The following is a 25268-nucleotide window of genomic DNA, read 5'->3' on the forward strand; positions in this document are numbered from 1 at the left end:
GATAATGTCCCAAGTCAGGAGCCTCTGTGATTTTTAATTTTAGTTTCTTGTGTATAATTCAGAGTTTAGCGTAGCGTCCATTATCACTGAACTAGTACAATGTATACATATTTGTTAAGGGGCTTGCTGAAGGACGCCCCCGGGTGCGGGATTTTCTCGCTACATTGAAGACCCATTGTGGCCTTCGGCTGTTGTCTGCTCTATAGTCGGGTTGTTGTTGCTTTTAAGTTGACACATTCCCCATTTCCATTCTCAATTTTACTTCAGAAAAGTAGTGTCAAAGGCGAAAATTATAGTTCAATGGTTTGTTGTTGGGAACCGAGTCGTGCTGAGAAAAGTGTCCTTTTCTCAGTATTTTACTGCACACCTACTCTCATAACTGTCACTATACTTTGAACAAAGGACGAAGAGATTCCTATTACCAATTTAGTTTTGGGTGAAAAATTTAAAACTTTGGATTGGTTTGAAACGAAACTGATTTAATAACAAGACACAAATTTCATACAACTATACAAACGCAGTTCTGAAAAAATGATATACCAAAAGCAAAGTTTGCTAACTGTGAACTTCTGTATACATGTATCCATGGAGGACGTAATTTCGTTTCAAAATCAGATGGAGCCTAAACCAAAGGTAACTTTTTCCCTTTTTTTAAATCTATATACAAATATTGTTTGGAGAGGTTTTATAAAAAAAAATGTGTCGGACTTTAAAATGCTCCAAAAACCACTTACTGGATATGTAGAAACTGTCATTGTAAATAAAAATGAATAAAGAAATTGTATGTAATAATTGTATGTATTGTAAATATAAAATAAATGTTTTCAACTTTTATTATTTAGTACATATTATAAGTCCCATCGTACATGCCGGTTTTTCATGTAACAATATTAAACGCAAGTAACCGTAGCCTCAATAATTATTGTTACATTCGCAATTAATCAGTTCCTTACCCAACTTTGCATTCCGGCAATTAGTCTCCAATGTAACAATAATATTTTTATTATTGTTACATTTCCATGTAACCGTTGCCTTTAAAAAAGGGGAAGGGGTACTTAAAATAGAAAAGGTATCACACTTTATTCTAGCTGCGGTACCATACTGTGGTATGCATAAATTTATTCTCATAGACAGAAAAAAATGTTTGCTGGATATTAAAGATGGTAGGATCACCCCCTCCAGTGGCGGATCCAGAAAGTTTCATATAAAGTGGGGGCCCACTGACTGACCTAAGAGGGGGCCCGCTCCAGTCACGCTTCAGTGATTCAATGTATAAGCAACCAATTTTTTTCCCAAAAAGAGGGGCCGGGCCCCCTGCCCCCCACCCTAAATCCGCCTCTGCCCTCCCCCCCAAAAAACCACTGCATTATCATTATTGTGTGGCATTAGCACGATCAAGGATTTGTACTATACAAATCCTTAGTAAGTAAGTAAGTAAAACTTTATTTGGATTCAGCATATCGACAAACAGTACAAACATATGCTCTAATGAGCTTTTAACCGAATATAAAAACATATGCAATAACAAATAAAACAAGGCATGAGGCATGCAAAATAAATTATAAAAATTAGGACCAAAAATTAGCTATATACATGTATCTGCTATTGGATGCCACATGCATGATTAAGAATTAAATGAGCTAGCAATCAAAAGTTACCTATGAAATTATGGTGTCATTATTCATTTGTACATGTATGTCATGAAAAGAAAAAATCTACTTCACAGGTTTTGAAAACTAATTATATATTTTTCTCTGTGTCTATAATTTCTAAGCAATTAAAACATTTATAAGCTGGAGTATATCAGTAACACTCAAGAATGTGTCCACTCCTTAAAAAGAAAGATAGATAGATAGATAATAGGCTGCAAATACTAAAAGTTACAATAGTTACATGTATGTTCAAATGCCAGAATCATGTATTTTAATTTACAAAAATGTACAAGTACAAAGCATAATCATCCATTTTTTTACAATGTACATTTCATTTATCAGTTGGATCATCTAGCTACTAATGGCTAGTTTACAGAAAAACCAGGCATATATAATACTGTTATATTCCACTAACCATATATTATATGATTATATCTTTTTAACTTTTGTGTTTTTGTTGAATTTATGCTTTTTGGTGTCCTTGTCTTCAATTTTCCCCCTTTAAGACTTGCATGTGTAGGCGGAAGGTAAAGAGACAGAAGAGTGCAGGGGGAAAACATGATCAGTACCCCTCTTTTGTTGACTAGCTGTATATTTTGAAATATATAAATGTAGTGCTGATTCTGATGATAGATAATTATTTTTTTAGGTTTCTTGTACTAAGTAACTGATTATCATGACACTGTCATAACATGAGGTGTCAGGACAGGCAGGAGATGTGAGAAGTAGCAGTTTTAAAATTTCATCACGGGAAATGTTAATTTCAATAGTATTTTATCTTTTGGCAAGTTTAAGTTAGTCTAATATATAAAATAATTAGAATTTTGAATGTATACAAGAGGGTTTGGATGGGGTTAAATCATTTAAGAATAATGCCCTTAAAAAATGAAGATTAGCGAATAACGGGCAAAAAAAATGAAAATTAGAGAAAAAAGTTGTTAATTTTTTGAAGATTAGAGAAAAAAAAGGGGTGAAAATTAAATGTTTACAGAATAACAGACCCCCCCCCCCCCACAATCCAGACCCTAGCTCATACATACATACATACATGTACATATAGAACATCCCATGAAATATAGTCCTCATTAAAACTGAGTATCTGCTAGAAATATACAATGATATAGCAGTGGCGGATCCAGAAATTTTCATAAGTGGGGGCCCATTGACTGGCCTAAGAGGGGGCCCGCTCCCGTCACGCTTCAATGATTCCCTATATAAGCAACCAAATTTTTTCCCAAAAAGGGGGGGCCCGGGCCCCCTGGCCCCCCCCCCCCCCTAAATCCGCCTCTGATAGGTAGGGTCAAACAAACCTACTTTTGTACTTGAATGTCTGTTTGATAGTAAACTAATGTGCAATTTTATATGACTGTAAATGAGAAATCAGCTAATTGTGTAATTTTTGATTTTATAAAAATGGATAATTACCACGTGAATCACTGTTTACATTTACTCGGAAGAAATTGTTCCGAGTATTCCTTATTTTGATTGGTCAATTTGTTACCTGGATACAGGACGCTCTTAAATATTTCTTTGTTTCGGGATTCGCGGTACATTTGAAATTTTTCATTGAAATTATTTACCCTCCCACCCGCCGCATACAGCTGTGTTAGTTATGAATTTTAATGTGTTTTATGTACTTATTTATAAGATGTGCTTGTGTATACTGTGGCTAGCTCATGTGTTTATTCGAGCTGTTTGGATGAATATATTTATCATTTCTAATGGCTAGACGCTATATTTGCTCTTTAACATTAATTTTACATGTTATATGTGACTGTCAGTGGTATGGTTGAGTGTTTGTCCTGTGCTGTGAAATATATCTGTTTGTCTTGTGTATATATTGTGCCGTAATAAAATTGAGTAACTTTGATTTCTTTTGTGAGAAGCCTGGTAATTTTGATTATTTTTGTCAAAATAGTCAATATTTAGAGAGTGTGTTCGGAGTTCCAAAAAACCATACATTCTAAGTATGAAAATAAACAGTTTTTCTAAGACTTGCTGATCTTACTCTTTCATTCATATTATATATTGCATTCAATTTTGGCAAAAAATGACAAACTATAGCAAATTTATAGCAACTCACCAAAATTTTGATCATATTATAAATTAGTTCAATACACTGTTTCATAAGGTTTACATCATCATGTAAATATTGAAATCTGTCACTAATCATGTGTATTCTTCAAATATCTATAAATTTGTGATTTTTTTTTCTTGATTTAAAGTTGGAGAGAATTGGAGATTTGAGCCACTATAAACATGCATGTATACATTTTGTAATATCACTGTACTAGTATACATGTTTTTAATGGGCCAGCTGGACACCGCCTCCTGGTGCGGGAGTTTCTCGCTACTTGAAGACCCATTGGTGGCCTTCGGCTGTTATCTGCTCTATAGTCTGGTTGTTGTCGCTTTGACACATTCCCCATTTCCTTTCTTAATTTTATGTATAAAATGTATTTCTGCATATCTGAAGCCCTAGACTAGTAAATTTCTTTTGGACTAGTAAGATTTTGCAAAACTTTGTTTGAACCAATAAGAAAAATGTCAGAATATTGGTCTTTGGACTAGTAGTTGAGAAAAGATTTTGGTGCAGACTGTATATATATCACATTTCCTTTATCAAAAGTTTTTTTCAAGCAGAAAAAATGATTGGGTTGAAGAAAAATTATTGAAAGCTACATTTGTCAAAATTAAATATTTGCGGAAAATATGCTCTTTTTAGTGGCCTCCTCTCATGCTTGTTTCTAGCTATAAATTGCACTTATCAAAGTCTTAGACAGACGCATGTTTTATTTTACTAAACATATAAATATATATATATTATATCAGATTTTGAATTATTTCTTCTAGAATGGTGTTTTTCTATGCAGTCTACAAACTAGTTTTCTTTAAACAAAGCTCTAAAATACCTTGTGAAATATAATTTTAGCTTTTAAATTACATTCTGTAGTACATTGTAGTTGCAAAGGGAGATAAGATCAATATGTAATAGCTTCAAAGATATGAAAAAATATATGTTATATTTTACTTGATTTTTGCACATGATCTCCTGATATGTTCTGAATTTGATAATTTTTTTTTTTTATTGTTCAAGTATCATTATGAATTGTTTTTTTTCTTCTTATTTTTGTATGAACTATTCTGATCATTCATAAAGTCAAATAGACAATACCAAACTTTGATAAAAAAAAATGATATGCAATGCATTACATCTATAATACTAAAATTACGAGGTCCAATTTGTCAGCCGCCATCACGTAAAACCGATGCATCAAAGAATTCAACTTTATATATAACTAATATACTACAATGGTGTTGATTAAAAATTACACCACTCTAGCCCCATTTGTTTTCCACGTAATTAATATTGCCAATAATTAAGAAGTTCCGGATCGAGTCCGACACCGATACCAATAGTACTATATTCACCTGTTACCTATTACCTTATCTGTACGTTCTTCATCTGACAGGCGCACCACCAAAACAGTGTATTTAGAATTTTGCTGTATACTGTTGAGTAAAAAATACTCCATTCCAGGCCCTTTTGTTTTCCAAATTATTAATATTACCAATAATTGAAGGTTCCAGGTCGACGGGTTTAAACAGAAAGATTTTGAAATCAGAGAAAACTGTGCACCTTATGCATGTTATAATCGGCATGACTTTATCAGACGACAATACCAATACTAAAATAAGGCATACGCATAGTTATATATCAGTCACGGACCCGCGATATCACGGGTGTGTTCTAGTATACTATAAATCTATTAATTAATGATTTTTTCTTCTAGAATGGACATTATATGGAACTGTAACACAGAGAAGCTGACTTGAAAGAAATATACTTAGTATTTTGTGTGCTGATAGAGAATGACAGTCACAGACTTTTATAAATGTTGTATTTCAAACAATTACAATAACATGTATCATACACACAGGAAATAAACATATATAATTTTTACTTGTTTTTTTTTTAAGTCAATCTTAAAAATCAATCTATGGAGAAGGGTCATAGTCAAAAACTAGTAAATATTGATGTAAGCCATTACAGACATCCATATGGCCTTTACTATAAATGAGAAATAGTTCAAAGCCAAACATATGTTAATGCACCAGTGAGAATACATTTTAAGAATACATGGAAATCTCTACTGAGTTTTAGGTGTTAAGGTCAAACATGAAGAGATTATGAAATTGCATGGTCAATCTTTTTTTGATGATGTGCCATTAATTTATTATTACGATGATAAAGAGTTGAGTCATTTTTTAGCTCAGCTTTTCTCATCACTTGGCGTCCTTAGTCTTCCGTCATCTGTCGTCCATCAACTTTTACAAAAAATCTTCTCCTCTGAAACTACTGGGCCAATTTAACCAAACTTGACCACAATCATCATTTGTGTATCTGACTTAAAAGAATGTGTCAGGTGACCCGGCCAACCAGCAAAGATGGCGGCCATGGCTAAAAATTGAACATAGGGGTAAAATGTAGATTTTGGCTTACAACTCTGAAACCAAAGCATGTAGAGTAAATCTGATGCCGGATCATGTTAATCAGGTCAAGATATATCTGTTCTGAAATATTCCGATGAATGGGACAACCCATTAATGGGTTGCTGCTCCATAATTGGTAATTTTATGGACATTTTGCCGTTTTTGGTTATTATCTTGAATATTATTATAGATGGAGATAATCTGTTAACAGCAATAATGTTCAGCAAATTAAGATACACAAATATGTCAAGATGACAAAAATGGTCAGTTGACCCCTTGAGGAGTTATTGACCTTTATAGTCAAATTTATAAAACTTTTACAAAAATCTTCTCCTCTATAACTACTGATATATAAAAAAAAGAAGATGTGGTATGATTGCCAATGAGACAACTATCCACAAGATACCAAATTGAGACAGAAATTAACAATAAGAGGTAACCGTATGGCCTTCAACAATGAGACAAATTGAACCAACCTTGTCCACAATCATCAATAGGGTATTTAGTTTTAAAAATGTGTCCGATGACCCTGCCGGTGAACTAAAATGGCTGACATGGCTAAAATTAGTACTTAAGGTAGAATGCGGTTTTTCGGTTTTATGCGGTATGGGTTTTGGTGATTGTTGAAGGCCGTACTGTGACAAATAGCTGTTACTTTCTGTGTCATTTGGTCTCTTTAAGAGTTGACAAAGTGGCAGTCATACAACATCTTCATACTAAGCAATATTGCCTTAAGATATGAACAATCATCTTTGCCATATGTACATTTATCACTTGTAAACTGTCCCATATAAATTTCAAGTAATGCAGGTATGCAGCTATAAATTCACCATATGTAGACACTTATTTCATGATAATGGAACACTGTAGCGGTGGTCACTTGGTAGCGTGTTTGTCTAGGAATCTTGTGTTCAAATCATGGCTGTCTGGGTCAAACCAAAGACTGTAAAAAAGGTGTTTGAGGCTTCTCAACTAAGCACGTAGCATTAAGGGAAAAGAGCAAAGACTGTTCTGCTTGGAGTCAGATTGATTGTGTACTAGCACGTTGATAATTAGCCTCAGTATAAGTGTCTAGTACAAATCAAGGTAAATTTTCTCGTCTTGAATAATGGACGTTGAGTAACCATTTGTTTTTTTTTTTTATCGTTGAACAATACATGTGGGACGAGAACTGTCATTTGAGACAGATAATATGAGATTTTTTGATTGAACTAGTTTTGATTGATTGATAATAAGTGTTTAACGTCCAGCGATGAATATTACACATATATATCTATGTATATATATAAACATGTTCCGGACCATACGAGTATGCATGGTCATGACCGTATGGTTATATACTCATATATATAGTCGGGATCATTAACAAGTTTACAGTAAATACTTTTAAAATCTTCATAAGGTATAACATTTTAGTTGTCATGTCATTATAAAAGATGGTATCAAAGGTCATTTTATTATATAAGCCACGGTCACACCTTACCGGATAGCTCGAACGGACGCCTAACGGATAACTTTTTTTCAATCCGCTCATGTCCGTTAGACGTCCGTTCTTATCCGTTAGACGTCCGTCCATATCCGTTGCATGTCCGTTAAGCGTACGTTTTATCTGTCGACGTCCGTTCTGTCCGGTAGAAAATTTTGAGCATGTTCAAAACTTTGAACGGACGTCCAACGGATAAAATGTCCGTTGAACGTCCGTTAGGCGTCCGTTTTGTACGGTACTCAGTCCGTTTCGTTTCCGTTTTGTATCCGTTACGTGTCCGTTATACATCCGTTGGAGGTCTGGAAGATAAATTCACCAACGGACTTCTACCGGACGTTTAACGGATAAAACGGATGTTGGACGGATGAGAAACGGACTTCTATCGGACGTATAACGGATAAAATGGATGATTAACGGATCTGAAACGGATAAATGCCAATTGAAAATTTCGCGTCAGAAATGCAAATTATTGGTATGTCAGATTTCTTAAGGTCCATGAATTCTTATTATTCATAATCTATCTTAGAGTATAGGCACGTCTTCACAATCAAGCAGTTCTTATTCAGGCCAGACACTGCCCTTCGGCGGAATTTTGAAGAACAAACCAAAACCAGTTTCACAGAAACATTTTGAATATTTATGCGATTTACATGTATTATTATTGTCGCTTTTGATTTTTCCGTACATTTTGTTCATCCGTTTTATCCGGTACGCTTCCGTTAGGTGTCCGTTTTATGCGGTACTCGTCCGTTGGATGTACGTTCGACATCCGTTCTGTCCGGTACGTGTCCGTTTCTCGTACGTTGCATATCCGGTGTGTGTCCGTTATGCATCCGTTACACGTCCGTTTTATTCGGTCAGTATCTCAACGGACTCCCAACGGATACGGACAACTTTAAATTTATTTTCATCCGTTAGACGTCAGTTCGTGCTATCCGATAAGGTGTGACCGAGGCTATAATAATGATAAAAGATTAATTGAATAAAATTAAGCAGTTTCAAGATATTCTTGTATGACATTATTAAGATTGCATCTTTTAATATGTTGTTCTATAAGAATGTAGGACAGAAAGTCACAGGACAAAAAGTCACAGACAAAAAGTCACGGACAAACAGTTTCAGGACAAAAAGTCACAATTATTTTTTTCTGATTATTTTCTTTGAATAAAAAACGCTTATTTCAACAAAAATATTTTTGTATTTTTCTCGAACTATTGTATATAAACCAACTTTGTTACCAACATTTATCAAAAAAATATCAAAGATGATTAAACATATTAAATAATTGTTAAAAAAACAAAATGTCAAAACGGCTTGGCACTTGGATTCATGGTGCCAAGAAATTTACTTTTGCACGATTAAAACTAAATAAATCTTTATTTTTCAAGTATAATGACACATTTCCTAAACTTTAATATGAATATATGTATTAAAAAGTATATATTTCAAGATATTTCCTGTACATATTCAAACAATTGTCAACATATTATTTGTGACTTTTTGTCCTGGGACTTTTTGTCCTACCAAATTTGAGATTTATGTCCTGTGACTTTCTATCCGTTTACCATCTATAAGTACTGTTTGTTTTGATTTGCTTATGTACAAATGTAAAGGGTTGTTTGAATGTTAAAGCATGTGTTAAAGTAACTTTTAATGAATTTTTCAATTTCAAAATTCCACATTTTTTTTTAAAATGACCCATATGTATAGCTTTGAAATAAAAGTAAAATTGAGAATGGAAATGGGGAATGTGTCAGAAGCTCCTGACTTCGGACAGGTGCAAAAACGCAGCGGGGTTAACATTTGTATGAGATCTCTACCCTCCCCCTATCATGACCTGTAGCCAATGTAGAAAAGTAAACGATAACAATACGCAAATTTCTATTCTGGCAAATATTGATAATAAATTTCCATTATCTTAACCTGAGGGAAAAGGCAATTAAATAATTTGAATAAGTCTTGTGGTAGATTTTTTTTCAAGCAGTCTTTTCGTTTCCACTTGCAGTTTCGACTTTATAAAGTAAATGTTTTTCTTTTCATTTTAATAATTCATTTAACTCTACATTTAATAAAATGCAAACTTGAAGAAAGCATATCGAAAAGTTACAAAAGGTAACTGAAATTTCAATAACTCGAATCGTATATTATTAGCGTCAATTCATTTCTATTTCCTTTTTGGGTCTTTGGTGTAAACCCCAAAAATGTAGTTCCGACCACAAAGAGTAGTGTCCCTTTGAACGCTTGTAGATTACAATCAGAGAAACTGGCAGTTTCTATATCGTGACGTCACAATACCAAATAGCAAGTCCGCATAACACTAGTTCTCCGTTAAAGCGCCCAACGTCAGAGTAAAAAATGATAAAATATAAATTACAGCGAAACTTGTTTATAAAGAACATAGAACATCTTCATAGTGTATTCTATCCACCCTATAAATTTCAGCATGTAATGTGCTACCGTAAATTTGTAATGATCGAGACGGTTTAGATAATAAAACAATAAAAAGAAAATAACGTCATTTTATTTCCTTTGACGTCGTGATTTTCAATGCCAAAATGCTAAAAACTTTTTTTATTGATTCACGTAAACTTTTATTTCTTTTTCTTGTTAGTTGAAATTTAAGCATGATATTCAGTCATGTCTGCATTATTATTATTATTATATATATATAAGTCATTTTGTTATCTCTTTAACACAAATTAATGTGATAAATCTTCAATTTGGCCTTTTCTGTATGAACAAGTACGATAAACAATCGACTCAGCATTTTAGTCTTGTACAAAGCAGAATAAATAACAAAATCGTATTAACATGCTTTCAACCCAAATATGCATATAATTCGCCACTGAATTCTCCTCTTTTTCGTCATCATCCTATTTACCAATCTGTGTTACAATGAATTATCATTGATGTGGTCATATTGATATCGAAAACATATATATAAATCAACTGTTTTAATTTCAAAATGCACAAGTATGGCGTATAACGCATGAATTCCTTGCTTTGAACTGTTTTGAAAAATTCTTTCGAAGCCGAAGCGCAACCCTTGTATGATCTTGTATCTTTGATGGGTTACTTCCTTTGATACCTTTTTGTTCATTGTATTGAAAATTTGGGAAAAAAATTAGGAGAGAGACGAGAATTGTATATTAGTATTTTATATATATATAGCAGACAAATGAGAGTATGTTTCTTAAAACTGAACACTTGAACACTTTAATATAACAATTAAGAAGATGTGGTATGATTGCAAATGAGACTCGAGTTTAAAATTCAAAATTCAACTAATAAAGATAGTCGGCACGATAAATTCGTTACACGGTGTGTTAGTGACCTGATACGATATACAGGGTCAGTAAATTCCATATGAGGTTCTATTTTCGCTCAAACCCCTTATGGAATTTACTGACCCCGAATTTATCGTATTAGGTCATACTGTGTAACTGATAATATCTGATTAGAATTTAAACGAATCACTTATTTGATAATGTTTACAGTTAGTATATTACTATATTTTCTGCGTCACTGATCGTTTCACAAAAGGTTTGTCTTTTTCATTTTTAGCCATGGTGTTGTCAGTTTATTTTCGATTTATGAGTTTGACTGTACCTTTGGTATCTTTTGTCCCTCTTTTTCAACGCACAGAGTAAAATTTAAAAAATCAAATATCATTAATAGTTAAAGCTCTTCATTTCATACTCGAAGATATATGATTCATACTCAATGTATCATTAGTACAACATTGATAAATCATTTGTCAATAATTGTTACACTGAGCATTAGCATACAATTACTTGCTCTCCCTGTTGCATTTTTAAATGCGCATTATATTAATTCCTTGTGTGCTAAATATTATATTTGTTGGCTTTCAAAACCCTTAGAGTACCTGATGCTAGGCTAACCAAGACTCATAAGGCACGTGACATTAGTATCATTATGAAACGTTCATAGTATTCAGATTTATATGCGTTAATATTTTTGAAGGCAGTCTGAAGGAAGGTTGTGTGAGAATGAAAGACGTATCATTACAAATCGAATAAGAATTTTCTACAGCATCGCACGGACCATTACTCCATTTTTGTGTTCATAGACAATTTTATAAGATATTTTGTTTGAAAGAAAACACATGATAATGTGATATTGATGACGTTTAACGAGTAACGATCAATAAATCTGGTAAAAAGTTATCGTTGTGTATCTGCACAATGCATTTATATATGCACAAAAGAGAGGCAAAAGCTATCAAATGAAAATTCAAACTCTCACGTCGACAATAAAGACGAAAAGTCAAAGTCATGGTTATAGCTGTCTATATGTTGGAGCTCGTAAAGTGACATATAACTGTTGATTTCTGTGACATTTGGTCTTTTGTGGAAAGTTGTCCAATTGGCGATCACACCAAATATTTTTTTTCTTAAATCTAGTTACAGGGTATTAACATTTACGATTGATTTAAAACCCTCTTAATACATGTAATACTGAAGATTTGCAAATGACCCATATACCTTGCTGTTGATTTATTATGACAAATCTTAAGCAAAATTCACAATTTAACATTCCTCTACAACATGTGTTTACCACGACATCGAAAAAGTTAAAATGGGCCTAAAAAAATATATATTCAAACTTGAACCATGTCTACTTAGATTGGCTGTATCCAATCGGATGTCTAATTAAACTGGAATTTTAAATTTAAAACTCCCCATAGATATAGGAAGATTTCTAAACAAAAAAGAATGTGTCATTTATGTTAAAATAACATTGATAATGAATAGCATTTTATACTGCAATCAGCTATTTTACTATACAGATAAAGCTATACGTATAAACGTTAGCTTTATACGTCAATGACCTCAACTCACCTTTAAGCCCCCCTACTTACAACGTCACGTCACAACCATGACAATGTGTAGTAACAATGGTCAAACTTTTATGAATTTAAACCTGTTATGTCTTCAAATTGGTAATTTATATACCATGTTTATCAAATGTTATTAATTAAATTCATTTTCCCTTTCTAATTCCTTAAATTGTCAATGCTTACCGCCTAGACTACGCTCATAGGGAAATACCCCCAAAATGGTACCCCCATAGGGGAAATTCCAACACTTTTTTTTTAATAATATTTGTGTCATATTTTTATTATTTTCTTATTTTTTTTATCGATTTCAGTATAAAAACAATATACGTATAGTGTCTTGAAATATGAAATTTATTTGTATTCGGCACGAAACGGGAAAATGCTCGGTAGAACCTCGCATTTTCCCGTTTCTAAGCAACATACAAATAAATTTCATATTTCAAGACACTATACGTATATTGTCTAAATATAGTTACTTGTACATATCCACAAACCTTGGATCTGATGTGCGCAATATATGTATTCCAGATTATTATAATACAATTCATTAGAGTTCAATATGAATGGAATTTTGTCAAATTACAATGTAAAAACATAATTAAGTATTTATAACTTTTCACTTATCAACATCTATATTTACAATGATTAATACTCACAAATTCATTACATTGTATTACAAGAGATATTTCGTAGTTCGGACGGGAATTCTTGCGAAATACTGTTTTAAAATCAAGCAATATGATATTCCAAATTGCCATCGATGTGTTGCTTAGCACAAAATAAAAATAAAATTCTGATATTATATATATTATATATTGATTTTGTTTTCAAGGTTTCACTTTTTATATCGGAGGGTGGAATATCGACAGATACGTACCTGGTGGAGACTGGAGATGGATAAAACATGGAGAAATGATCAAGATGAAGTACAAAGCCTTTGGTGCTAGAGAACCTGACGGAAATAATGCTAGTCCACAAAACTGCATGATGTTTTTCGCTGCAGATAGATATGCTATTCATAACATATACTGTGACAACCCTGGGTGGTACAGTAACTGTGGTTATATATGTGAAAAATAATTAAAATAAACATGATTTTGTCATTACTTTAGTGTTTTTATTAAAGATTTGTAAAATTAAACCAATTAGTGTTATAAAAAGTAGAATAACAAACAAAAAAACTCGAAGAAACAATTCGATCAGATAGTTTCTTATCGAACGGCAGAATTAAAAGCTCCCTTCAATCAAACGAAATCATACCAGACTGTGTAAAGGCATTTTTTAATCATACAAAACAATACTAACATTAAAAACAACCACTGGGCACATCTAGATATATGTTAGATAACTTAATGACGGCATTTTTTTTATGAGAAAAAATCAGTCTTGTCTGACAGTCGCATATACCCTTATAATATTGACAACGTCGTGTGAGCAAAATAAACAGACATTTTAGGTAAAAAGTCAAAACATGAGGTACAGCAGTCAACATCGTGTAAACAATCCCAATCACTGAACCAATAAGCTATAAGAAGCTATATCAACAGAGAAAAACAAAATGATATTTAGACATTTTTAACACAAAGAACAAAGTAAAAATCGGGTTATTTAACAGTGTGCACCACATTTTTTATGTTATTTCGAAAAGACAGAAAAAATATTACAGTCATTTCTTATAATTTAATTCTAAATTCCATTTTAAACCGTAGAAAACCATGAAAAAACGTTGATGACGTCACGGTCACATCACTAAATTATGTCTATGGGCTCATAACAAAATAACGTCAGCCAATCAGAAGACGCGTTACATCCAAAATTAAGTTATAAAACCACAATAACACAATGGAAGAATCTACAATTATAGATCCATGTCAATATTATCCAAAAAAAGAACGAAAAAGTAAAGCTTAAAAAAACCACAATCAAATAAAAAAAAAACAACCATTACGCGCAATTATAATGCCAAACGAAATTAATACCTAGAATCTATACTTCAGTGCACTTGTGCTTTGATATAGAAAATTGGAATCTTCTTCATGTAGTAAACCCCCTTCCCATATATTCTAATGTTCAGCGAAATGAATGGTGTCATTAATCTTACTATTTGTTAACAGACATGGATTACTGTTGCCTTTTGAAAATAAAGGATTTTACTGCTCAAATGAAGTCAATGTTAGTACGAATAATCAAAATGATTAGGTGTCTTATCATAAGAATGCTGAAAAACTATAAAGGAGGAACACACTCTATTTGGAACGTCAAAACACATTGAACTTCATGCACACTTAAAGATCTAACGCAGACTATAATCTAGTTTTAGTGATATTTTAGCGGTAGTCGTTGGTTGTTGTAATTCATGGTTGCTTTTAATTTGTTTTTAAATCATAACATTATGTACTAAAGAAAACAAAAAGACGTAAACTCAACAATAACACCTACAAAACACAACACAAAAAAAACAACGAAAAAGAGCAACAAGAACCCACCAGAAACACACTATTACATTATTTTTTTTTAAACTATCTTGATAAAGAAATATGGTGAGAGAACAATTTTGCTCACCTACATACAGATCTAAAATAAAATATTTTGATGCATGTTATTTCTCATGATCTACATTTTCAAATGTCACTACCTATAATAGTCTGAAATGATAAACCTATTCAACTTTTGGTGTTATCTACAGATCTTTGTCATTTGAACGTGTCACAAATTGTATTGACAGTCTGGTTTTAGGGAAAATATTAAGAAAACAGCAAGCAGATGCATATCTTTGTGAGTTATATTCTTGTATTCATCTTACCGCTAGCCTACGGCGATGAAAACGAAGACCAAAGGATATTAAGTCCTGCGCTAGGTAAAATTAATAGTCAGTCTGAAGACAAAGTGGATTATGAAGTGAAATATGAAAATCTTGTTCGTGAATTGGAGCAGAAATTCAGGATTCGTGAATTAGAATTTGATAATCGGATTGGTGAATTGGAACAGAATATTCGGATTCGTGAATTGAAACAAGATGACCGAATTCGCAAATTAGAACAAACTATGCAGAAACAAACTGAAAAAATGAAACGAGAGTGCACTTGTAGTAAGAAAGATTACACAAATGTTGAAGTTGAGCACGAATTGGTTCTGTCCAATAAAAATGCTACCATTTCAAAAATGCCTCCCATGATAGTAAAGGATCCGGTTACCAATAAGTTGAAACATGAACATAATAGGAGATATAGGAAGAAAGAGTACCTGGAAAGACTAGCAGACCGAAAAAGAGTTCTAAGTATTATTAATATATTTACAATGTAATAGTTATATAATAATGTATTGTTCTAATTAGATGAAACGTAAAGTCATCATACACAATTTGGATTGGTCAGTTCCAAGCACAATCGTTTCCTCTGGAACGAAATATTGATATAAATAATATGGCTATACAGAACATTATCTCTGACCTATTACGTCCAACTTCTACTGATGAGCAGTACTCGTGTCTGGCATGTTATACTTTTAATATTGATTAAGTGTCAAATTGTTCCAAATGAAACATATCATGCATATGGAAAACTACAAATTACTTATCAAGAATTATGAATTGATGAAACTGTCAAAACAAACAGCTCAAACAAATGTTTAAGAGAAATGAAGCATTGGATTTTGTTTTGTTATTTTTGTTCCAACATGTCCAAAATAATGAAGTTAAATGTTTGTGTGTAAATGAGTTTCAACAATTATTTTTGAAAATTCTCACCATAAAATCAATTAATAATATTCTAAAAATAATTTCTAAGATCAAATTCTGTAGTGAGTTTGAAAGGTGTCCTGCATTTGTAAGCTGCGCCTTTTAGTTTGCGTATTAACGTAACATTTTCCGATTTTTTTTTCAAAAGTAGTATCTAATTATGGGTATTGAGTTTCTTACCGATATGTTTAAGAAACAGACATTAAGAAACAGACAGTATTTTATTGATAACTATTTTGTAGATACTGATCCTAGCAACATGGTTGCTTTCTATGCTTACATGGACACGGATGAACTAAATCCAGGGAGTCACCAGACTCTGATCTTTGACATAGCGAAGACCAACGTTAGATCCACTTACAATACAAACAGTGGACTGTTCACCTCACCAGACAACGGAATATACGTATTCACCTGGACTATTATTGCAGACTACCATGGTTATATTTATACCGAAATAATGATTAACTCTGTACCTTTTGGAAGCATTTTAACAAATAGTCAAGACATTACTGATGAACATACAGTGACGGGTATTGTCGTTGCAGAAGTGAACCAAGGAGATGTTGTCTATATACGTACAAATCCGAAAGGAGGAATTCGAGGCAGAATTTTAAGTCAAGTTCTTTATCGCACATCATTTAGCGGTTGGAAAATTAATTAAAGTTGAAATATTTGAAATTACTTTTAGAATTTTATTATATCATACTTCGGCATTGCACTCGAACAAATATAAAATAAACAAATGAACGACTGACAAGTATATTTTCCAGTCAGTTTGTATATTTTGGATAACAGATAGAATGACTTTAACGGAGAAACATCAAAAGAATACATCTCAATAGTACTCTATCAATATTTTGCTTCATATTTTTGGACATTAAAATTTTCGTTTGCTAACGGATTTACATGTTTCCAATTCAAAGGGAAAGAAAACAAGTTCTAGAGTCTTAAAAATTACCCAACTTGAATATATCAGAATCAAACCGATACCATGAAACTTATCTAAATGGCTGCGTAAGCTAGTCTTTTGATCTTGCTCTTATTCTTCTTTTGACGTTGTTTTAAAATCAAAGCAAAAGATACCAAAGTGACAGTCACAACCAACCAGGTTTACCTTTCATCCACAATTTTCGTCGGAAAATGCCTGTTACAAGCTAGGAACAAAAAGTTTCCCTGTGTTCCGTTGGTTGATAAAGTTTAACGTTTGATTTAGGCAGGTTTAATAGACTTCCCACTTTTTTCTATTTTCCTTGTCGTTCGAAATCTTTGTCAATACTTTTGTCATAGATTGAACAGAATTTCAGATAATATCATGATTGCTTAATAAGTTTTATGCTAATGAAAGTAAAGGCTACAGTGCCGCATTTAACAATGAATAAAACCAGAGTCGTATATAGTCCCAAGCTGAGAAAATGGGAAAAAATTAAAAATTATGAAAGACAGCAATTAACCTTTACCACTGAAATGCATGCTCCTGACTTACTAGGCATACATATTGAATGATTAATTGATTATCTAGTCTGTTACGCCAAGTTCAGCTTGCTATTTCGTGGTGGTCAGTTTTTTTGGTTTAGGAAAGTACCAATAGAAAACCAACGACCTACGGCAGTCATTGTCAATTAAGATAAAAGTCAGGCTCACATGACCTTGCAGTACTCAAAATCACATTCATTCTCAGAGTTGACGAGCTAGTGATTATGTAGATATACTACTTAGATCACTAGGCATCTGAAGCCCTTATCAGGCACAGATATATTAGCACGGGCTCAAATATGTTTGTGAGCGTTGGACCCCCGTCCCCGTACAGTACATGGTGTAACTACACAACATAAGCAAAAAATGTTATTATCAGTGTGAAATGGCTGGCATTTTGAATCAAGAGATCACTTCGATGCACAACAAAAACTAACATAAAGAAAAAATATCTGCAAATTTAATATTAGTCGACGTCTTGAAAACTAGTTACAACTAATAAATAGATTAAGTTATTGGAGACTAGAGTATCCATTAGTTCAAAGAAATGGATTCTATGTGAAGTTTAAAAAAAAAAGTCTGCAAACAGCATAACCTTGGTCGATGCCAAAATATAAATACCTAATATTGAAAGTAAACAGGACCATAACAAAATTGAGAATGGAAATGTGGAATGTGTTTAACAGAAAACAACCCGACCAAAATTCAGAAAATTGCCGAAGCCCACCAATGGATCTTCAACACATAAGAAAATGCAACATCCGGAGGCGGCCTGCAGCTGGTCCCTTAACAAAATATGGACTAATTCAGTATAAATTGAATAAAGACTAATCTTCAAAACATATAAATGAACTAAAATTTAAGAAGAAACATACGAGACTAGAAAGGCTTCTGACTTTGGACAGGCGTAAAAAGAGAGCTAGATGTCATTAAAGTATAGCAATATACAGGTTTAGGTAGCCCGGTGTTGATTGTTGATAAAACAGATGTAAATCATTTGAAAACATATTCAGAAAATAAAGCAGCATGCCACAGTTTGTGAGGACATAATGAGATTATGGGTGATTTTAGGTATTAAAAAGTTCAATGAAGAAAATATAATTATTAGTCATTGGTTGGCTACGATAGGAACATACAAGCTCATGAGTTCCTTTGTTTATACTGTCGTAGAAGTCTAATATTAGGTTTAAAGTTAATTATCTACACTTGTATCTCTATCAAGCTATTTCAGCCAATAACTACATCTCGTATATCCCAGCGAACTTGAAATTAAGGATACTACTGAAACTAGAAGGACTGCTTCATACCTTGATCTTTTCCTCAATATTGACGCAGATGGACTACTTCACACGAAAATCTATGATAAACGGGACGATTTCAACTTTCCAATTATCTATTTCCCATTTCTCAGCAGTAACATATCCTCTGCCCCTTCGTATGGTGTTTACATATCACAATTGATACGTTATTCTCGTGCTTGTTCACACTATACGGACTTCATATACAGAAGTGTGCTCCTTACACAGAAACTGCTTCAAAAAAGTTATGAGGAGGACAGATTAAAATTGACACTCCGTAAATTTTATGGACACCATCACGAATTAGTTGATCCATACGATGTGTCTTTGACCAAACTAGCTAAGGACATTTTTACCACATGGTAGATTGTGGTTTGTCATTACGCCGTCTTTAGAATCTTTTAATTACCGAACGTGACTTTTTCCCGATTGTGACTGTTTTGCTGAGTGTGAATTTGTAATTCTCATCGGATTTTGTCAAATGTGTTGACGTCTTTTCTATTATATTTGTGTGTTATCGTAAAGAAAATTAATCACCGCCTTCATTTATTAGATTTGATTTTGTTCAACGTAATCTGAACGATGTTTTACGTTCAAAGACAGATTCAAAACAAACCGAACATATATATAATATAGTTAATTTCTATTAATAAGTATTGCAATGTGGATTGTACTTAAATGTAATATCAGTATTTAGTTCCATTATAATCTTAAATCAATCCTAATTCTATCTTATTTTTGAGATATAGTTTTTCAAATGTGACGTCATTTTTGTGCTCTTTTAGAAATTCAAATGTGACGTAATTTTTGTGCCTTTTCGCCACTTCGTATGTGACGTCATTTTTATGACTTTTTGCGTTAAGGCCTGGACTAAGTCGGGTATGTCATTTTCTGTATTTTTTAGTCTTTGTATTATGTATTCGAGTTTCGTTTTCTGTGGTTGGTTAAGACTTCAGTTTTGTCATGTATATCTTTTATATTCATTTGATGAAATTTGCTGTTTTCAATAGCATAAATTGTTCTAAATAATAAGGATGTTCTTATCACAAGCAGAAAACCCTGGCCGTATTTGGCACAACCTTTTTCAATTTTTGATCCTCAGTGCTGTACAATTTTACCAGACACAAGTTGGTTCCTTTTTCCTTTTTCCTTTTTCGATATTCAAACTGAATTTTTTTTTCCTTCAAAATTTTTTTTCCTTCAAAATTTTTTTTCCTTCAAAATTTTTTTTCCTAAAAAATGTTTTTTTCCCTCAAAATTTTTTTTCCTCAAATTTTTTTTTTCCTCAAAATTTTTTTTCCCTCAAAATTTTGTTTCCTCAAAAAAAATTTGTCCTTAATTTTTTTTCCCTCAAAATTTTTTTTCCTCAAATTTTTTTTTTCCTCAAAATATTTTTCCTCAAAAAGTTTTTTTTCTAATTTTTTTTTCATTTCCTTATTCGTTTTCTTTTTCCTTTTTCGATTATCATCCTTATTCGATTTCCATTTCCTTATTCGATTTTCATTTCCTTATTCGATTTTCTTTTCCTTATTCGGTTTCTTCTTCCTTTTTCAATATTCATTTCCTTTTTCGGTTTCTATTTCCTTATTCGGTTTCTATTTCCTTATTGGATTTTCATTTCCTTATTCGATTTTCATTTCCTTATTCAATTTTCATTTCCTTATTCGGTTTCTTTTTCCTTTTTCAATATTCATTTCCTTATTTGGTTTCTATTTCCTTATTCAGTTTCTATTTCCTTATTGGATTTTCATTTTCTTATTTGATTTCCATTTCCTTATTCGATTTTCATTTCCTTATTCGGTTTCTTTTTCCTTTTTCAATATTCATTTCCTTTTTCGGTTTCTTTTTTCTTATTCAGTTTCTATTTCCTAATTGGATTTTCGTTTCCTTATTCGATTTCCATTTCCTTATTCGATTTTCATTTCCTAATTCGGTTTCTTTTTCCTTTTTCAATATTCATTTCCTTTTTCGGTTTCTAGTTCCTTTTTCGGTTTCTATTTTCTTATTCAGTTTCTATTTCCTAATTGGATTTTCGTTTCCTTATTCGATTTCCATTTCCTTATTCGATTTTCATTTCCTTATTCGGTTTCTTTTTCCTTTTTCAATATTCATTTCCTTTTTCGGTTTCTATTTTCTTATTCAGTTTTTATTTCCTAATTGGATTTTCGTTTCCTTATTCGATTTCCATTTCCTTATTCGATTTTCATTTCCTAATTCGGTTTCTTTTTCCTTTTTCAATATTCATTTCCTTTTTCGGTTTCTAGTTCCTTATTCGGTTTCTATTTCCTTATCGGATTTTCATTTCCTTATTCATTTTCCATTTCCTTATTCGGTTTCTTTTTCCTTATTCGGTTCCTTTTTCCTTATTTGGTTTCTTTTTCCTTTTTCAATATTCATTACCTTTTTCGGTTTCTATTTCCTTATTCGGTTTCTATTTCCTTTTTCGATTTTCATTTCCTTATTCGGTTTCCATTTCCTGTTTCGATATTCAAATTTTGAAAAATATTACAAGTCCAAACTGAATTTTTTTTTTGCTTCAAATTGTTTTTCCTCAAAAAAAAATTTTCCTCAAAATTTTTGTTCCTCAAATTTTTTTTTTTTCCTCAAATTTTTTTTTCCTCAAATCTTTTTTTCCCTCAAAATATTTTTCCTCAAAAAGTTTTTCTTCTAATTTTTTTTTCATTTCCTTATTCGTTTTCTTTTTCCTTTTTCGATTATCATCCTTATTCGATTTCCATTTCCTTATTCAATTTTCTTTTCCTTATTCGATTTTCTTTTCCTTATTCGGTTTCTTCTTCCTTTTTCAATATTCATTTCCTTTTTCGGTTTCTATTTCCTTATTCGGTTTCTATTTCCTTATTGGATTTTCATTTCTTTATTAGATTTTCATTTCCTTATTCAATTTTCATTTCCTTATTCGGTTTCTTTTTCCTTTTTCAATATTCATTTCCTTTTTCAATATTCATTTCCTTATTCGGTTTCTATTTCCTTATTCAGTTTCTATTTCCTTATTGGGTTTTCATTTCCTTTTTCGATATTCAAATTTTGAAAAATATTACAAGTCCAAACTGAATTTTTTTTTTCCTTCAAAATTTTTTTTCCTCAAATTTTTTTTTTCCTAAAAATTTTTTTTTCCTCAAATTTTTTTTTCCTCAAAATTTTTTTTTCCTCAATTTTTTTTTTTCTAAAATTTTTTTTTCCCTCAAAATATTTTTCCTCGAAAAGTTTTTCTTCAAAATTTTTTTTCGTTTCCTTATTCATTTTCTTTTTCCATTTTCGATTATCATTCCTTATTCGGTTTCTTTTTCCTTATTCGATTTTCATTTCCTTATTCGGTTTCTATTTCCTTATTCAGTTTCCATTTCCTTTTTCGATATTCAAATTTTAAAAAAATATTACAATTCCAAACTGAATATTTTTTTCTTTCAACATTTTTTTTTTCTCAAATTTTTTTTCAGAAGACTTTTTTTCGTTTCCTTATTCGTTTTCTTTTTCCTTTTTCGATTTTCATTTCCTTATTCGGTTTCGATTTCCTTTTTCGATATTCAAATTTTGAAAAACTGAAGTGGCTGCTATTTTGATCGGCTGCTAATAGGCTTTAATTTGGTGTATAATATGAGCAGATGGGTTAAGGCAATTATTCAAAATAAGCCATTTCTCAAAGTTCATGCGTATTTTGATATTTAAGTCCGTCGGTACTCTTCTACTAGAGGTTTCCCGATTTGCTACGTATCTGGTACGGTTGGTACGTAACTCAACGGTTGGTGCTGTTTTGGAGAAATCATTTAATGAATGAGGTCATTTCATTCATCATGATAACATCAAAAGAATTGAAATGCATATCAGCAAAAAAACTAGCTTCACGTTTTATTTGATAACGATTTCAACGTTTCTAGAACACTTTGTTTATGATTCCCTATGAAATTATTTAGTGGTACATAAGAGAATGAATCAAACAGACCTTAAACGAACTGAGTTGACATGACTTTAATATTCTAAATATAGATTTGCGTTTGTGATTGGTATTGGTATTATTCTTTTGTTTCTTATCTATATTCGTTAACGTGTCAAATTTGTGTTAATTTCATTGTATAATTATTTCTTGCATGATTTTGAAATTAGACATTAAATATTAAACAATATATTTCAGTCGTTTTATCAAAAGATTTTGTTTTGATGATTGGAAACCTGAGATTTTGCATTGACTCAGTGAGAAAAGGACACTCTTCTCATGTTTTTATTTTATCAACAACTTGAGACTTTTTTCTTGAAATGCATTCCAAATAAACGTAACTGACAATTTATTGATAAATAAGACATATTTGCCTATTCTGTCGTCGATGAAAAACACCAATATAAAAAGGAAGATATGACATAATTGCCAATGAGACAACTCTCCACCACAGGCACTTGTCTGAGGCAAGTGCATGTGTTCTCAACATGAGACCAAATGACACAGAAATAAACAACTATAATAGACCACCGTACGGCCTTCAACATTGAACAAAGCCCATCCCGCATAGTCCGCTTTAAAAGTCTCCGAAATGTCAAGTGCTAACAAATTTCAAACAAGAAAACTGGCGGCCTAATTTATGTACAAAATATGAACGAAAAACAAATATGTAACACAGCAACAAACGAGAACCACTGAATTAATTTACAGTTTCCTGACTTGGGATAGGCACATATACATACATAATGTGGCGGCGTTAAACATGTAACTTTGACAGTGGTGTAACAGTACAACATAGAGCGAACTATAAAAATCAGTTGAAAAAGACTTAAGCCTGACTTAACTCAGATCATGAGATACAAATAGAAATACACCTTGCTAAAACACAGAGTGTACGTGGCCTGGTACATATCTGAGAGTTTTTCCAGTTATTAACAGCTAGTTCAAAGCCAAAAACAAATAATAAACGAAATCATGCATCCTAGACTAAATAATTAATCATCATAGAATTAAAAAGACTAGAATAATTATTAATTAAATTGTACTGACATTGTATTCTTTAAATATCTTATAAACGATCTTTTAATTGAAGCTTTCCTTCCACCTTTATTGGTTAAATATCGCATACGTGTGTATTACGATTTATTTTGAAAATGCTGAAAATATATTGATTGATTGATTGTTGGTTTCTCAACGTTCAGTGGCAAATATTTCATGAATATTCAGGACGAGAACAATTTAACAATAAATACAATAGGTAGGTCTCGTAATAATTGAGGCCATCCGGGATGATGATCAGGGAAATTTTGACTGCCACAGGAAGATGAGGGTATATTGGATAGGGACATGAATTTTGCCTTGCATCAGGTAACATACGAACCCCTCAAAGAGTTGTTGTAAGGGTTCTTAACGTACAAAGAGCATGACTTTCTCTTAACACGAGGCATCGGACTTAATCTATCTAATATGTATTTGTTTCTAATAAAATGCATAGTTTCAGCTTTCGCGTATGCAGTACGCATATGTTGTACTATGTTTAAGTGGAAACTCACAATTGGTTACTTTAATAGACCTTCACAGTCCTTGTTTCACAGTTGTAATACAACATCTAGAAGTTTTCAACGACCTTGAGTGGCTATTAAAACATCCAAATGTTGTATTAGAATTGTGAATTTATAAGACCTTCACAGTCCTTGTTACACATTTGTATTAAAAAAGGTTTTGTATTTATGTTTATCATAATATACATTTTCAATAAGGCCGATTTTATATGTTAAAATAGCTCTTATTTTATCATGGTTTTGAAAGTCTACTTCAAAAAATTGCCAACTTATTCAATTTAAACTGTTGTATCTGTATAACAGGCGATTATTTGAAAAAAATATGAAAATATTTTATTTTTAGCTTGTTTATGTCTGTGCAATTTCAAGGGAAATAAATCTTAATCACAAACCGTTCGTTGCAACGGTTACTACTTGCAACGGTTGTTTGAAAGCATAATCGAGTACACACAATGTCGTTTGTTATGAACGTTGCGAAATATATTGATTATATACCTTTTGTTCCTCTCTTAATACGCTTTCGAATGAGGTATAAAGTTTATCTGTAAATACGGGCTGAAGTGTCACAGCAGTCCATTCAATTATTCAAAATATCCATTTCATTATTCAAAATTGGCTATTATCTAAATTTCACGCGTGTTTTGGCATTTAGGTCCTCCGTAACCCCTCTAATGGTCATTGCCGCACATATTGTTTGTTTTCAGTGTATTTCTCTATCAATAAGCTTTTTATTGGTGTATAATTTTTATCG

At 32.0% G+C, this 25268-nt stretch overlaps 1 long non-coding RNA gene across 1 annotated transcript; it reads left to right on the forward strand.

Annotated features, from left to right (window-relative positions):
- The first annotated feature begins 15179 nt into the window (after positions 1-15179).
- LOC143058198 (uncharacterized) lies at positions 15180-16910 on the forward strand. Its single transcript, XR_012972939.1, has 2 exons — positions 15180-15770; positions 16472-16910. It is a non-coding gene; the product is annotated as an uncharacterized LOC143058198 (long non-coding RNA).
- Positions 16911-25268: the final 8358 nt, after the last annotated feature.

Source organism: Mytilus galloprovincialis, chromosome 14 (assembly GCF_965363235.1).
Source record: "Mytilus galloprovincialis chromosome 14, xbMytGall1.hap1.1, whole genome shotgun sequence".
In the NCBI taxonomy this organism is placed as follows: Eukaryota; Metazoa; Mollusca; class Bivalvia; order Mytilida; family Mytilidae; genus Mytilus; species Mytilus galloprovincialis.